General features: G+C 39.6%; 1 protein-coding gene and 1 long non-coding RNA gene across 9 annotated transcripts in view; one reads left to right on the top strand and one right to left on the bottom strand.

The window, feature by feature from the left end:
• Nucleotides 1–201: 201 nt before the first annotated feature.
• LOC145506653 (uncharacterized) lies at nucleotides 202–3,003 on the bottom strand. The gene is made up of 3 exons (XR_014054128.1): nucleotides 2,532–3,003; nucleotides 1,137–1,211; nucleotides 202–486 (listed from the first exon to the last, which is right to left on the bottom strand). It is a non-coding gene; the product is annotated as an uncharacterized LOC145506653 (long non-coding RNA).
• The window catches only part of USP33 (ubiquitin specific peptidase 33), a 44,447-nt gene continuing 34,300 nt past the window's right edge, over nucleotides 2,768–12,914 (top strand). For 6 of the 8 annotated variants that reach the window (XM_081491824.1, XM_081491825.1, XM_081491818.1 and 3 more), the window contains exon 1: nucleotides 2,768–2,977. The gene's annotated coding sequence lies outside the window, so the exon portion shown is untranslated. The remainder of the gene's footprint in view (nucleotides 2,978–12,914) is intronic. The other 2 variants (XM_081491819.1, XM_081491821.1) reach the window with 1 other exon arrangement.

Here is a 12,914-nt window from a genome sequence, read left to right on the forward strand (position 1 = left end):
CAGTCAACTGCCCCCAGTTGAAAGCCAAGAAAGGTTTGTGTCCTTCAGTACTAATCTCTGAGAATATTGAGAACAAGAGAGAAATACTTACACTTCAGAGAAAATAGGCAAAGAACTAAATGCACACAAAAATCTTGAAATAATTCAAATTCATGATAAATTCTCTGAAGGAAACAAATGGGATACTAAAATGAGAAATAATGGAGTGAAGAGTGCTACTTTATTTATTTTAGGAGTGCTACTTTGTTTTTCTTTAATGTTTGTTTATTTATTCAGCTGTGTCAGGTCTGAAGTGGCACGTGGGATCTTTCGTTGCGGCTCACGGACTCTCCAGTTGTGGTGCATCGGTTTAGTTGTTCTGCGGCATGTGGGACCTTAGTTTCCTGACCAGGTATCGAACCTGAGTCTCCCGCGTTGCAAGGCAGATTCTTAACTGCTTGGACCACGCAGGAAGTTCCCAAGAGCGCTACTTTAAACAGGGAATATCTAGGTAGAAGTTAGGTAAACGAGGGATTGGAGTTTGGAGTATCTGGTCAAATTACATCTGATACAAGTGTATCTGAGGGAACAGCATTTGTAAAGGCTTTTTCAGTCTCAAGTACAGGAGCATTGAAATGTATGTTTTCTGCTTTGCTATTTTACTTGCCCTTAGTTGCAAAAATGAGAAAGTATTTGTTTAGATGTTCATTCCCTGCCCTCTGCCCCACCCCTCATCCCCATTTGGAGTGCCTTCACTATCTGGCCTGATGCATGACTTCAGGGTGTACAGTTCACATCATGCTGGACACAAGTGGCACTTCCAGAGTTCTGTGCCAGAATTCATGTGATTCAGCTGGGTGTCCACCCTATGAAATGTATAATCTCTCCTGTCTGAGAGGGAGTTGATAGATTTCCCAGTGACAGCATCCTTCCTTATAGCCTATTGTTGAGTTATTGCTCGAAGAAAAGTAAGGAATTAAGGATTCTAGGTCTATAGGGATAAAAGGATAAATGTAAACCAGGGGTTGGAAGGAAGGGTGGGAATCCATGAAAGTTAAAAGTGGGAGAGCTACTGCATTGTCAGTGTGAATTTGCTTCATTTTAAGGACTGATCCATAGCAAGGACTTGACCTGGTGTCCAAATGAAAGGCACTTGCCTGTTGTCATCTAGGCCATGAGTCACACCTGCCTTGAAAAGTCACATCATCTGTTTTTCCTTTGCCCTAGAATTCCTGCAGGACAGATAAGGCAAAGAGGAAAAGAGTGTGTTAGTTATTAAGCAGGTTGGTGGGAAGACTTTGGGTTTGAGCTAAATATGCTTGAACTCTGCAGTAACATAACATAATTGATACATTTTCAATGCAGGAATTTTTGGAACAATGACTTTTGCCTTTTGTCTATTTAGTGTCTTAATGATTCATGGATATATATATATGTGTATACACATTTATATATGAGCTCTGTATTAGTTACATTGATACATATTTCATATATCTTCTCCTATTTGCTGACTTAACTTTTTCATCTCTTTATAATGTCTTTTGATGCAGAGATGACTTTTTTATAGGTGACAATTTTTGCCAGCAGTATTACTTAATAATGGAAACAGTTTCAAACCTCCTTTTTCAAAATGCTCTCTTCATTGCACAAGTTTCTTTCAAAAAGCAGTTCTCACTCATTTTTGAAACACAGCTGTTACTCTAGGGCCATAGGGAAATGTATACATTAAAAAGTTGTTTTGTTATTAGCATTGCTAACAACAGCCACTTATCACCAGAAAGGTTCATAAAATTTTAAAATGTAAAACACTTGTCTTTTTTCAAATAAACCTATAAAACTCTCCTTTTGTCAAATAGTACTCTGCTACAAGGTATCAGGGAACCAATGGTTTCATGAAATAAAAATTAAACACATTGCTGACATCTTCCAGCATGTAAACTGCAATATTTTGAAATATGCTGTCAGTTAACCCAGGATAGGTTGTGGTGCAAACTGAGGAGTGGTGTCAATCCCTACATAGGATGATGGCAAAAGTTCATTTCTTTCATTTTTACCATATGAATAGAATTAGAAGCTCCCATATTCTCTATTTGTTTCTGACAGAGATTGATCATCTTACATAACACTTGAGTACAAGCTCCCATTTTGGAGACCAAAAAGTTAGAGATAAACAGACACGTTGAAATTGACAATTGGAACAATTAATATTAACTGTTTTATTGTTTGCATATTAATCAATTGAATGGATTTTAACAGGTCCATAAATTATTACTAGAAGGCAGATCTCTTTAAATGCTCTAGTCACTAAGCAGATACTAAAGTTTCAATAAATATTTGATCTGATCTTGATTTTGGCCTAAAGGAAAGTGGGAGAGATGAATTTATACTTTGTAGATGTGGAAAAAGAAACACAATGACTATCAGAGAGTCTAGGTCCTAAGATGCTGGGAGAAGAAAGAGGAAGGAAAAAGTGTTGAATTAAATAAACTGATATTTCTTTGCCCCTTTAGTGGGCAGCCTAAACACAAATTCTGTAATGCATCGAGACAAACCTGTTAATGGTCGTAGTGTGACTGTACAAGAGGGAGAGAACTCAATCTAAAACTGCTCTACAGGTACACGCTCCCCGAGCCGCTAGCTCCTTAGGAAGTCTCAGCGGGGACAGCAGCCTGGGTCTCCGCACCTGGACCCGGCCGCCGCAGCCACGCCCCAGAGGTGGGGCGGGCTCTCCTCGTAGCCCCGCCCCTCCCCGCCCTCCCGCAACTCCCCAGACGCCTGCGGCGACGGCGGAGACACCGGAAGGAGCGGTAGCTGCTGCGGGAAGTGGCCGGTACGGGAGGCGGGGAGCCCGCCGGCTAAGCTGCGGAGCTGTTTTCCGGCGCCCAGGACGCGACGCCTCCCGTCTCCTGGGTCAGGAGAAGAAAAGAAGAGTTGGTGAAGGTGCGGCCACAGGCCACCGTTGGCCGCGCTGGCGGGGCCCGTGGGGAAGGCCGTGGAGGTGAGCGCGACGCTGCTGGGAGGGGCGCGGGGCCGAAGGGCGCCCGCCTGCAGCCAGGGGCTGATCTGTGTTCTCGCGCCGCGCACCGGGGCTGTGGCTGCTGTAGCGGCCTCTTTCTTGATTCCGGATGGTGGTGAGCGCGCGGGTGGGTAGAAGGCCTAGGCCCCTCCAGTGCTCTGCGCTGATGATTGGTGGCCGCCTCGGTAGGGGTCGGCGGAGGACGCGAGTCAGTCGTAGATTTGAGGAAGGGTTCCCAGGGGGCGCTTCCCTGGGAGGCAGGAGGGGTGAGGCGAGTCCCTGAGAGGGTCCTTTCCTCGGTCCGCATTCCAGCTCGCCAGCCCCGCACGGTGGGCGCAGAAGACTGGAAGCTCCGCAGCGCGCTGGCTCCGGGGTTCTGGTTTCGCTTTGCGGCGCAGTTGGAGTGATCTGACCCATCCGTCCAGCCCCAGGGGCCCCGTTATTCTTTGTTGTCAGCGAGAAAACCTAGGCGTCGTCGTCCCTGGAATTTTTCTTCGATGAATATTTAATCCCGACTGTTTTCAGAGGTTCCGGTAGCCCTTGCGGTCTGTCCATCTGCAGCTTTGTTTGAGTCAGTTTCCATGGTGTGTGGTTTCCCAGACCTTTACTCTTACATATTTACCTACTATAAAATGCTCTTCTTTTGAATGATTGTTGGATGACTCTGGTGCTTTACACTCAAGTATTTTTAGGGTTTACTTTTTCATATAATCACTATAAGGCCAGGAAAATTGGGACAGTTGATGACAACAGCGGCAGGCGCGTAGGCTCTAAACTGACGCTGAATTTTACCACAAGGATCTCTGGACTTCTTGGTTAATAGATGTATATAATTGTAGAATTTTTTAGTTTGATCAGATTATTTTTCTTTTAAGGAAAATCCGTTTCAAAAAATAATGAGGCTGTCCTAGTTCGTTTCTGGTTGAAGCAAATGTATCATCTGGAAAGGTCTGACCAAAGCAAATAATAAGCTATTTGGTCTGAACATAATATGAATATTGTTAGTGAATTCATACTGTTAATATAAACATGGGGGAAAATGGGAATCTTATTGAAAGACAATGCTAATCTTGAGAAAAAGTAATAGGAATGAATTATACTACACCAGGGGCTTTATGTTATTTTACTTTGGCAGGATTGAAAAAAATGGACAGTACAAAAAATATTCCAGAAATAAATTATTTGACCTCTTGTCATATGCAAGAGAGATAGTCTGCTTAAGATTGCTTCTTATTTTTGATCTGGTTTAGAGCCAGCTTTCACTTTTTTCTCTTTTGTGATTCTTTATAACCTATTTGTAACCAAAAACATAAATGCATTTAATGGCATTAGATTTTTAGTAGATAAATTATTTTAATTGTTTGAAATGCAACGTTAAGGAGATAATTTTAATGTTTATGTATTGCTGTTATAATTTTCAGTGACTTTTCAAATATACAATCTTATTTGATCCTCATGCCTATTCTCTGAGTTAGGAATGCCAAGAAGTAAAGCCTTTTCCCACAACAGAGACATTTTGAGATTGTGTAAGGATTAGAATTTCTCTAAAGCCTGAAATAATCTTGCTGAAATAACCTTTGATATAAACTGAAATTCAGCTAGATTTTGGAGCACTGTGAACTATAACGTGACAGATTGTGGACTCTTTGCAAGGAAATGAAAAGCATAAATGGTGAAAGATTTTTGGTGAGAAATGTGAAATGTAGTCATTACTAAAAAATAAAGGAATAAATAGCAACTTTTTTTAGTGTAGATTTTTTGACTTTTTTCTCTTTTTTTAATTTGGCTGCGCCGGGTCTTAATTGTGGCATGTGGCATCTAGTTGCCTGGCCAGGGATCAGACTCAGGCCCCCTCCGTTAGGAACTTGGAGTCTTAACCACTGGACCACCAGCGAAGTCCCTCATGTAGTTTTTAAACTTTTTTTTTTTAAGTCTGCATTCAATTTCAGAAGCATTTTGCTAAGTAGTTGCAAAGAGAATGAGATGAGTACAGTTGGTTTGTCTATAAAAAGCATGAATTTGGTACAGTATAGTGTGCGTGTGTGAGCGTGTGTGTATCAGGAGAACTAATACTTAAGAGACAACGCATATGTCAAAATAACTGTTCTTTTCAAAAGTTACTTTAGAATGCCAAGTAGTTCAGTTTCTGTGGGCTTTCAGTTTCTGTAGTTCAGTTTCAGGGCTTTCCAGAGGGAAAAGCCCTCTGGAAAATAAAAAGAGTGGAACATGGTTTCAGCCCTTAGAGTCAGGTTTGTAGTCAGGCTTGGGTAATTTTTTATACAACTATGGTAAGGTTGTATATGGTATTATGGTATTATAATCAGGTATTTATGGTATTATAATCATATAATCATGCTATGGTATTATAATCAGGAATTTAGGTGAGGAAGACATTACTTGTGATTGAATCTTGATAGAGATGATATTTGACATGTGTGAACTTTGCAGGATTTTCAACAGGAGGACATTTCTAATGAACAGATTATCGCTTTCCTGGGAAGGTACAACTTATATTTGAGAAAGGATCAGTAGAGCAATTTGGTTGATAATGTTGTGGTTTATATAAGCTAGTAGTAAGAGATGAAAAAGACAAATTTCGAAAGCCTTTATTGAAGATGTTTTGTTAGAAGAGGTGTGTGATTCAGGTTTCCCAGGTTGTACTAGTAGCGGTAAAAAAAAAAAAACCCTCTGCCAATGCAGGAGACATAAGAAGTGAAGGTTCGATCCCTGGGTCGGGAAGATCCCCTGGAGGAGGGCATGGCAACCCACTCCAGTATTCTTGCCTGGAAAATCCCATGGACAAAGGAACCTGGTGGGCTACAGTCTATAGGGTCACAGAGTCGGACTCAACTGAAGCGACTTAACACACACACACAATATGTGATCCCCATGAATGCAGAATGAGCTGTGATTGGGAGAGGATTGAGACCAAGAGAACACTTGGGCAGCTTTAGGCTAAGCCAGATCTTGATAGTGTCACTTTTGTGACCCTTATAGTTACTCTGAAGCGCTGTCTTGAAAGCAGACCTGGGTATAATGTGAATGCAGGTGAGATGCCAGGAAGCACAAGGGTAAAGAGTCAGGAAAGGGGAAAAAGCAAGTGATGGGCAACTAGGGGTTTAATCCTGTGGAAATTTTTGTAGAACTGCCTCAGAATTGTCCTAGCAAATGAAAGGTAGCTGGGGAGTTTTTCTACCTATTCCCAGGCCTCACTGATTGAGATTGTCCTTCTGTTGCCTTAGCTAGGGCTGGGCAAGCTCCTGTTTGGCTGGAGAACTTAGAAGCAGAGAAGTGTTGACGTTAGGAAGCTAGCAGAAGACTCTGTGCCAGCTCAAGGTGTGCTGGGGGCCAGCACATGGGGGCCAGATGTCAACTGTGTCTGTCAGTAGGCATTCTCATTAAATAATCCAGATGTGAAATGAAAGCCTCAATTTAGGTGGAGACCTAGAAGAAATGTGAGTTGAGAAGTGATCAGAGAAGTAAGTGGTAGAATTTGGTAACTGATAGAATATAGAACATGAAAAGGTACTCTAAAAAGGCACTGAGGTTTAAGAGTTAGATAACTTGTGATTGAGGAGGATTGACAGGCCACTGACATTCAAATTAGTTATTTCAGGAGCATAAAAGAATTACAGTGTGTTGAAGAGTGTTGATGAAGTTGCGTGTAGATGACTAGTCATTCAAAAGGGCAGGTAGGGTGGAGATTTGAACAGTGCCACCACCCGCCCTAGATATATAGTGCCTCACCTATACTTGATTAGGCTTTTGCTAAATTAACCTCTAAGTTCCTGGGGCTAGCACACTCCTGAAATATGTCAATATGGTGAAAATATGGGACTAAATGTAAAATAAAGTAATACAATTTACTGCGGTTTTTACCTGTAAAATCCTGAAGGAAGAATTGCTAATATTTTTAGCGGAGGCATTATTTAGATGAATAAATTTTGATTCTTTTTTTAATAATTAACAGTATTGTGATAAAAAAAATCGACCAGATTTCTTAGAATGGTTCTCATTCGAATATGGTGGTTGCCTTTGTTTTCTATGATCCTACATGTTCTAAAGTAGTTTTAATGTTATATTCTGTTAATATTCCATAATGCTGATAGTCTGTTAATTTAATTACCTTTCCATCTTGCTCAGAAGTGACTTAAGGTGAAAATTACTGTCGACTGGTTTTTGCTTCTGTTAGAGCTCTTACACTCATTCAGTTATGTTCTCCATTTCTCTTCCTCTCTCTTCCTCTTCCCCCTTTCTTCCTCCTCCCCCTAGTGTTTGTCACAGTTATTACAACTAGATAAGGCTACAGGTGACTATACTTTGCCATTATTGGACAGTTTTTTTTTTCTTTATGGCAAATGCTGATTAATGTTTATACATCTCAACTAAGGAATTTTATTTAAAGCTAGATTGCTAGATTAGAGCTATGCAGTTTGGGTGATTTACTGTGGCAGTGTTAAGTAAGATATGGTTCTAGAACAGATAGATTGCAAGTGGAGAAATTAAGAGATCATATAGTTCTCTTAGTTAGTTAGTTAGTTCAGTCGCTCAGTCGTGTCCGACTCTTTGCAACCCCATGGACTGCAGCCTACCAGGCTCCTCCGTCCATGGGATTTTCCAGGCAAGAGTACTGGAGTGGGGTGCCATTGGCTTCTCCGATGGAATAGCATAGAGCCCAGAAATAATGCATACATATGTGATCAATTTTTTAAAAAAATTTTCAGTTTTATTAGGGTATAATTGACAAAAATTTATATTTTTAAGGTGTATAATGTGGTGGTTTCATATAAATATACATTGTAATTACCACAGTCAAGCTATTAGCGTTTGGTACTTCACATGTTTAACTTTTTTTTTTCCTTGTCAACCCGTACTCCTTCCCCTTTGGCAGCTGCCTGTTCGCTGTTTTTTTAAATCTGTTTCTGTTTTGTTTCTTAGATTACACATACATGTATTTGTCTTTATCGTTCTGATTTACCTTACTTGGCATAATACTCTCTAGGTCCATCTATGTAGTCACAAATGCAAGATTTCATTGTTTTATGGCTGAGTAGTATTCAAGTGTGTGTGTCTGTGTCTCACATATTCTTTATCTGTTCTGTTATGGACTTTAAGGTTGCTTCCATATTTTGGCTGTTACATTAACATTATTGGCTGTCAGGTTCTGCCTCTTGTAAAGGTTGCCAGTCAAGAGTGGAGTTTTGGTTTGCCATACATTGACATGGATATTGTAAAGTTAAAAAATAGATGAATAAACTAATTTAAAAAATAAAAATAAAAAAATAAAATACAAAAAATAATAATAATAAAAAAAAGAGTGAAGTTTTGGGGCTTCCCTGCTGGTCCACTGGCTAAGACTCCATGCTCCTAATGCAGGAGGCCTGGATTCTTTCGATCCCTGGTCAGGGAACTAGATCCCACATGCTGCAACTAAGACCCAGTGCAGCCAAATAAAATACATAGATACATACATACATACATATATATATATATATTTTTTTTTAGAAAAGAGTAGAGGTTTGTTTCCTATGGACCTCCATCTCTTCTGTACTCAAGCCCTAGTTGGCCTTCGGGGCTAGATGTTCTGGGGCACATTTTCCCTTTGCAGAACCCTTGGCCTGGAGAGCCCTGTGTGGAGCTCAGATCCTTTACTCCTTAGGGAGAAACTCAGCAGTTGTGATTATTCTCCTTTTCGTGGGTTGCCTGCCCGGGTGTGTTGATCTTGACTATATTGCATCTCTGCTCCTTCTATCCATTTCATGGTTCCTTCTTCATGTCTTTGGTACTGAAAAATCTTTTCTGCTTGCCTTCAGGTCATTCTCATCTATAGTTGCTATGTAAATAGTTGTGATTTTCATATGCAGGTGAAAGGAGGTGAACTCAAGATCCTATTTCACTATCTTAGTAAAAGTATCCCTGGTCAAATGTTTTTTGATGAGTGCCAAGACCATTGAGTGGGGAAAATAACAGTCTTTTCAAGAAAGGGTATTGGGCAAACTTTATATTCAGAAGCAAAAATACAACATTGGATCTTTACCTTACTCAAACATACAAAAATTAACTTGGGTGGATCAAAGGCATAAACATAAGAACAAAACAGAGAGGGAAAACTTTGTGACATTGGATTTGTCAGTGATTTCTTGGATATGACACTAAAAGCACAGGTCACAAAAGTTAATAGATAAATTGAACTATATCAAATTAGAAATTATCGTGCATCAAAGGACACAGTCAAGAGAGTGAAAAGGACACCTATGGAATGGGTAAAAATATTTGCAAATCATATATCCAATAAGGAGTTAAATATCCAGAGTATATAAAGGATTCCTACAACTCAACAACAAAAAAACAAACAATTAGATTAAAAAAATGACTCAGGTACTTGAATAGACATTTCTCCAAAGAAGGTATATAAGTAAATGGCTAACAAGCACGTGAAAAGATGCTCAACATTACTAATTATGGAAATACAAATCAAAACCACAGTGGGGGAACTTCCTTTGTAGTCCAGTGGCTAAGACTCTTGAGCTCCCAGTGCAGGGGGCCAGGTTCAATTCCTGGTCAAGGAACTAGATCTCACATGACACAGCTAAAAAGACCTCATGTATCACAACCAAGACCCAGCACAGCCATTTAAATGAATGAAAATATATGTATATATATTTTTAAAGAATCACAGTGAGATATCACCACAATTTAATATTAATCACCCTGGGAAAGGAAGGAAGTTCCTGCCAATGCTATAAAATTGATAAACTTTGAGGACATTATGCTAAGTAAAATAAGCAAGACACAAAGAAAATACTGTATTCCACTTGTGAAATACCCTGACTCATCAAATTTGTAGAGACAGAAAGTTAAATGGTGGTTGCCAGTGGTTGGTGGGAGGGGGAGTGGAGAGCTGCTGTGTGATGCTGTAGAGTTTCATTTTGCATTATGAAATGATTTCTGGAGCTTGATTGCCCAACAGTGTGAACATACTTAATGCTGCTGAACTGTACACTTAAAAATGATTAGGATAATAAACTTATGTGTTTTTCATAAACTTAATAGACACATAAGAGAAGGGAATGACAGAGGATGAGGTGGTTGGATGGCATTACCGACGCCAAGGACATAAGTTTGAGCAAGCTCTGGGAGAATAATGAAGGACAGGGGATCCTGGAGTGCTGCAATGCATGGGGTCACAAAGAGTTGGCCACAACTTAGCAGCTGAACGATAATAGACAAATAGTAAGTTTGAAAAAAACTGTTGCAGTATAGAAGACAGGATTCCTTTTACAAGAAGAGGTTATCAGCCCAACTGTAAGAAGGGCAAAAGATTTAAAGAACCGTTAAAGAAAATAATAAATCTAGAAGGCTATAAAATTCATGAAAAGACACTCAGTCTTGTCTCACAGGTTGTCAAGGTAATGCAAATTAAAGAATCTCATGCTCCACTGACTGAGCTAGCCAGTCACGTCTGGGCAATGCTAATGAAATACTAGTGAAATATAACAACATACCTATCAAATGACAAAAGTTTAAAAAAAAAAACAGTAATAGCTGTTGCTAGTAGAGAAAATGGTGTTGCTGTGCAGAAAATAGTATTCCCTTATGAGTGGAAATGTGAGTTGTTATCGCATTTTCGGAAAGTAATCTTGCAAACTCTGTTTTTATAAACTGGCCCATGTAATACAGATACAAATATAATGGCACACCCATTACATTTACATGGATTTTTAAATGACAGAATATGGAAACAGAGGAAATGTCTATCATTAGATTGAGTGCATGTATCCATGTGTGAATGCGTTTCGCATATATCCATGAAAAATTTGACTTAAGAGATGTTTTTTTTAAATATTATTGAAGAAAATAAAACATTACCAGTATTATTGATATTGTGTGTCTCTGTATCTATATTGTATATGATTTATATGGAAATATATTGAAGCATACATACAGGTTTTATAGTGCAAGTCTGCTGGTGATAAATTCCTTCAGCTTTTGTGTGACTAAAGATGTCTTTATTTTGCCTTTGTTTTCGAAAGATGTTTTCCTACATATGGAATTCTTGGTTGATGGTGTTTTTTCAGTAAACTCTAAAGATGTTGCTCCTCTGCCTTCTGGCTTATATGTCTCTAGTTTACGTTATGGATCTTTTGGGGCTGCTTTTAAGGTGTCCTTTCTGTTACCGGTTTTAAGCTACTTGTTTTTGATATGCCATGGTATTATTTGTTCTTATGTCTTGTGTTGCTTCAATTTGGAGGTGTTTAGTTTTCATCATATTTGGACTTTCCCACCTGAGTGATGCTCTTGTTTAATTTTCTCAATCTTTATATTTCAATTTGGATGGTTTCTTTTACTGTGTCTTCAAGTTCATCATTTTTTTTGTTGTCTTGTCTGCCCTTAATCTCATCCATTGTATTTTTTCACATTGGTTTTTTTATTTTTTGTTTTTTTTACATTTAGATGTTTGATTTTGGCCTTTTTTTCCCCCCTTCCAGTCTTTCATGTCTCTTATCATATGTATCCTTGATTCTGTCTGTCTTATTTCTGGATCTCTTTTTTTCCCCTCCCCACTGAGGGTCAGATTTTCCTTCTTTCTATATCTTAATAGTTTTGCTGGATGCCAGACATTTTGATTTTTACCTTGTTAGGTGCTGGTTTTGTTCATTCCTTTAAATCTTTGTTCTGGGACACAGGTAATTCTTTTGGAGCAGTTTGACCCAGTAATGCTTGCTTTTGAGCTTTTTGAAGGCTGAACCAAAGTAGTCTTTCCTCTAGGAATAATTTTTTCCCTGTACAAAGGGAGCGCCCTTCTGAGTGCTCTTACTTTATTCCCTCTGTATTATGAGACTTTCAACTCTGGCTGTGGAAACACAGACAGACCTGTAGTGGCTTTGATAATTGTTCTACCTACCCCTTTCCTGTAGTTCTTTCCACTACTTGAGGTAGTTTAGTCATAGGCACGTGCTCATCAGTACTTGGATGAAAGCACAACGGTCACCCTTTAGGAATCTCCAGAGTTGACTTACTTTCTTTTTGGTTCTTTACTTTCTCTTACTCACCTTGCGTGCATGCTCAGTCGCTTCAGTCATGTCTGACTGTTTGTGTCCCTATGGACTGTAACCTGCTCCTCTGTCCATGGGATTATCCCATCAAGAATACTGGAGTGGGTTGCCATTCCATTCTCCAAAGGATCTTCCTGACCCATGGATTGAACCCAGGTCTCCTGAGGCTCCTGCATTGGTAGGTAGATTTTTTTTTTTTTATTGAAGGATAATTGCTTTAGAGAATTTTGTTGTTTTCTGTCAAACCTCAACCTGAATCAGCCATAGGTATACATATATCCCCTCCCTTATGAACCTCCCTCCCATCTCCCTCCCCATCCCACCACTCTAGGTTGATACAGAGCCCCCGTTTGAGTTTCTTAGCCATACAACAAATTCCTGTTGGCTATCTATTTTACATATGGTAATGTATGTTTCCATGCTACTCTTTCCATACATCTCACCTTCTCCTCCGCTCTCCCCATGTCCATAAGTTTATTCTGTGTCTGTTTCTCCATTGCTGCCTTGTAAGTAAATTCTTCAGTACCATTTTCCTAGATTCCGTATATATGTGTTAGAATCTGATATTTATCTTTCTGACTTTATTCACTCTGTATAATAGGTTCTAGGTTCATCCACCTCATTAAAACTGACTCAAGGGCATTCCTTTTTATGGCTGAGTAATATTCCTTTCGGAGAAGGCAATGGCACCCCACTCCAGTACTCTTGCCTGGAAAATCCCATGGATGGAGGAGCCTAGTAGGCTACAGTCCATGGGGTCGCTAAGAGTCGGACACGACTGAGCGACTTCACTTTCACTTTACCCTTTCATGCACTGGAGAAGGAAATGGCAACCCACTCCAGTATTCTTGCCTGGAGAATCC

Source organism: Giraffa tippelskirchi, chromosome 5 (genome assembly GCF_054371585.1).
Source record: "Giraffa tippelskirchi isolate mGirTip1 chromosome 5, T2T-mGirTip1v1.2.pri, whole genome shotgun sequence".
Lineage (NCBI taxonomy): Eukaryota > Metazoa > Chordata > Mammalia > Artiodactyla > Giraffidae > Giraffa > Giraffa tippelskirchi.